Source organism: Pristiophorus japonicus, chromosome 3 (genome assembly GCF_044704955.1).
Source record: "Pristiophorus japonicus isolate sPriJap1 chromosome 3, sPriJap1.hap1, whole genome shotgun sequence".
Classification (NCBI taxonomy): Eukaryota; Metazoa; Chordata; class Chondrichthyes; family Pristiophoridae; genus Pristiophorus; species Pristiophorus japonicus.
Genome location: NC_091979.1, coordinates 133,557,494 through 133,562,051, shown reverse-complemented (window position 1 = coordinate 133,562,051; position 4,558 = coordinate 133,557,494).

The following is a 4,558-nucleotide window of genomic DNA, read 5'->3' as shown; positions in this document are numbered from 1 at the left end:
TTGGGCTCCTTTCAGGCTTCAGCTGGCGACATCTGTGGTATCTCTCAGCACGCTACACATTGCTCCATTCGACAGGTGACTCAAGCCCTTTATGCTCACAGGATGGACTTTAGAAGCTTCCCTATGACCAGGGAGGCACAAACCAGGAGGGCTCTCGGGTTCTTGAGAATAGAAAACTTCCCCAAGGTGCAGAGAGCAATAGACTGCATGCACATTGCCCTGAAATCACCTTTACAGAATGCGGAGGTATTTCGTAACGGAAAGGAATTTTACTCGCTGAATGTGCAGCTCGTTGTCGACCACAACCAAATTATCATGTCAGTTAATGCTAATTTTCCAGGCAGCATCCATGATGCACACAAAATTTAAAAATTTGATGCACACATCCTGCGTGAGAGTGCTGTCTCTGACCTGTTTGTCAATCAGCCACGAGGTCATGGTTGGATGCTGGGGGATCAAGAATATGGCCTTGCCAGCTGACTCATGACCCCGCTGCGTAATCCCGTTACTGAAGCTGAGAAGCTTTACAACGAAAGCCACATAGCTACATGCAACATCGTCAAAAAGACAATTAGAGTCCTAAAGCAGTGCGTCAGATGCCATGCGATCGGCCTGGGTAGCGTGTGCTCTACTCACTGATGCAACCTCCGTGGGGTCTACAAGGGCACTAATGCTCGCCTTGGCATCAACAGTTGCACGCCGCTTGGTCCCGCTGCTTCTTCCATCGAAGATGCCGACGTAATGGCCGCAGGTTACACAGGTGATTGCTGCTGAGGCAGAGGGATGCTAGGGGCATCCTCCTCACTTTCCACTTCCTCCTCTTCCTCCTCCCCCTCAGGCTCGGTGGAATCATCCTCCTCCTCCTCTGCACTCATGGTGAGGACCACCTGCAACGGTGCAGGTTCAGGTTCAGGTCAGCACATTGGTGTTGTGGGACCTGCAAAACACAATTGAGCTTATTGAGCTTATTAGAACAGAAGGGTACACATTCTTGCTCTGCGCTGGCATACAAAGGAGGAGCATCACTGCTACAATAAATGAGACCAGAAGACGTTACATAACAATGCATCATATGTTAGTATGGAATTGAGTAACACAGAGGAGGCAGGATTAGTCTGAGATAGACAGATTGATTAAGAGGAGCGTACATTTGTATATTGTAATTAAATGACGTTACATTACTTTAACACTGCCAGACACATTACTCATGTGGCACATCAGACGGCTCTGCAGAACCACGGGAGGTGGCCGCTCGACCGTGGCTCCCAACCAGAGCCGCAGCACGCTCCTCGATGTCACTTAAAGGCTGTAAGGCAGCAGGACCCCCTCCCATGCGCCTCTGCTGGGCACGGTTATTTGATATCTTCCTCTGCAAAAGTTGCAAAGTGCATGGCATAAGCTGTATGGTATAGGTACTATCATGGAAAGACATTTTAACAGTTAGAACAAATATTGGGGATAGGAGCTAATAATTGACACAAACACATCTCTCTCTAATACAATCTCCATCGAGGTCGGCAATGTCAGGAGCTAACGTACAAAAGTGTCCCACTGTGTGCAAAATATATTTCAATGCAGGAGACAATTAAAATTATCATTGCAATGTTCATCAATACAATGTAAAATCTGTACTTACTCTTGCTGAGGCAACCAGGCTGTTCCAACGTTTGCGGCATCGGTCTGACCCTCTCGCCTCATTGGACGCCGCAGAGACAATGTCTAAAATCTCCATCCATATTTTACGGTACACCCGGGGTGGGGGTTTCCCACTGCCACCCCAGGTTAACTCGCTCCACCTTGCATAAACCTCCTGAACGAGGGCCTTGTTTGCCTCATCTGAAAAAGGTTTGGCCCTTTTGAGAGCTCCCTCCACGCTCTCAGATGAGGATAACACCTTTATAATATTGTAGAATATAATTTCAGTATTTACGTTTTTAAATTTTGTTCTGAAGTTTTAAAATTTTATCTACTAGCTTTTAATTCTGTTTGTTTTGGATTTTAAGTCACTTTTCTATCTTTCTACTCTCTCACTCATCCCACTGCTTTCTCTCTGCTCCTTCTCGCTCTTTCTCTCTCCCCCCCACCACAACTGGCTTTCTGCGCATGTGTGGATGACCACTGACCTCCCGAAATGCGGGAAAGGCTGTCAACTGAATCACATGCACAGAAGGCCGTTGCTAGGGAAGCTTTTGACTTCCACATCCCTGGCCGTTCACTGGGCACACGTCACATTGCTGACTTTTTGCATCGTCCATTTCACATCGCTAGCCTATCACCGAGTGGAAAATCGCGATCCAAAAAATGGGCGATGTTTCAGCGATCGGTAAGGCTGAGACATCGAACATCTGGAGATTCACGTCATCAGGAGCATGAAGGTATCTAACAGCGATTCACGAGGTATCGTCATCCAAGTAGATGTCGCATGAACCAGGATAACCATGGAAATCGACACTGGTGCATCCGTGAGCATAGTACTGGAATTGCTATATCTTGACAAGTTGCATGATTATCGACTAGAGAAATCAAAGGTAGAGCTGCAAGGAAGTGTCACCATACCAGTGCAATACAAGGATCAGTATCAGAGCTTGCCTCTCAGAGTAATGGCAGGAGCCAAGCCTGCCTTGATAGGTGGAAATTGGTTGGGAACACTGAAGCTGGATTGGAATGAGATTTTTCGTGTTGAAACGAGATTTTTGCGCGGAAGTGAAATTTGCAACAAAAGATGACGTCATCAAGTAGTATCTGAAGGTGTTCCGTGAAACAGGCAGTCTGATCCAAGACTTCAAGGCGAGTGAAAGGACGCAAGATCAGTTTACTGCAAGCCACGTTCCGTACCATGCGCACTCAAGGAAAAAGCTGAGCAAGAACTCAAAAGACTAGAAACTGAGAACATCCCGGCAGGGGGATGGGAACCTGAAAATAGATTCAATAGGGAGGGGAGTAAAGCTGAAATTAGAAAGCAAAAATAAAGAAAGTGAGTTTGAAGGAGAGAGGAAACAAGCAGAAAAAAAGGGTAAAAAAACAAATTTAAGGCACTTTGTCCAAATGTATGTAGCATTTGTAACAAAATAGATGAGTTGACAGCACAAATTGAGACAGATGGGTATGAGCTGACAGCCATTACAGAGACATGGTTGCAAGGTGACCAGGACTGGGAATTAAATATTCAGGGGTACTTGACAATCCGGAAGGACAGACAGAAAGGAAAAGGAAAAGGAAAAATAGCTCTATTGATAAAGGATGGAATCACTGCAATAGTAAGAAACGATATTGGCTCAAATGATAAGGGTGTTGAAACAGTTTGTGTCATGTATTTAACTGCCATTGTAACCCATGTATAAACTGACTAGCTGTACACTGTGAGAACATTGACCACTAGGTGGTGAACTTGTGGGAGACACACCTAACCTGGTCTTTCAGGTATAAAAGGGGACACTCCACCCACCTTCATCACTTTAGTGCTGGCTAATAAAGGTTACTGGTCACAGAGCATGGACCTCGTGTGCATTTGTACTGTATAGTAAGGACATATTAGTTTGGGTGGAAATAAGGAACAATAAGGGAAAAAAGTCACTGGTGGGCGTAGTCTATAGGCCCCCTAACAGTCGCAAATCTGTTGATCGGAGCGGAAACCAGGAAATAATGGGGGCTTGTAAAAAGGGAACAGCAATAATCATGGGTGATTTTAACCTCCATATTGATTGGACAAATCATATTGGTCAGGGTAACCTTGAGGAGGAGTTCATAGAGTGCGTAAGGGACAGGTTCCTTGAGCAGTATGTAATGGAACCAACCAGGGGCCAAGCTATCGTAGATCTGGTCCTGTGTAATGAGACAGGATTAATAAACAATCTCCTAGTAAAGGATCCCCACGGAATGAATGATCGTAGCATGGTTGAATTTCAAATTCAGATGGAGGGTGAGAAAGTTGGCTCTCTAACCAGAGTACTAAGCTTAAATAAAAGAAACTATGAAGGTATGAGGGCAGAGTTGGGTAAAGTGGACTGGGAAAATAGATTAAAGTTTAGGACGGTTGATGAACAGTGGTGTACATTTAAGGAGATATTTCACAACTCTCAAGAAAAATATATTCCAGTGAGGAGGAAAGGGTGTAAGGGAAAAGATAGCCATCCGTGGCTAACTAAAAAAATAAAGAACGGTATCCAATTAAAAACAAGGGCATACAAAGTGGCCAAAACAAGTGGGAGGACAGAAGACTGGGAAGCTTTTAAAAGCCAGCATAAAACGACTAAAACAATGATTAAGAAAGGGAAGGTATGTTATGTATTTAACCCCTTGTAACCTTGTAACCTGCATCACACCTGTCCACCAGAGGGCCTACCTGTTGGAGTCCCAAGAGATCCCAGCATCACTTGGGAGTACAGTATATAAGCAGGCCACCCATGAGGTACCTGGACTTTGGAACTACAATAAAGGAGCTAAGGTCACACTTGCTCATTACATACAGTACTCCATCTGACCATTTATTATGAGTGTAACAATTGGCGACAACGAACCGCGTGAAAATGCAGATAACAGTCGCCATCCTGGAGAAATT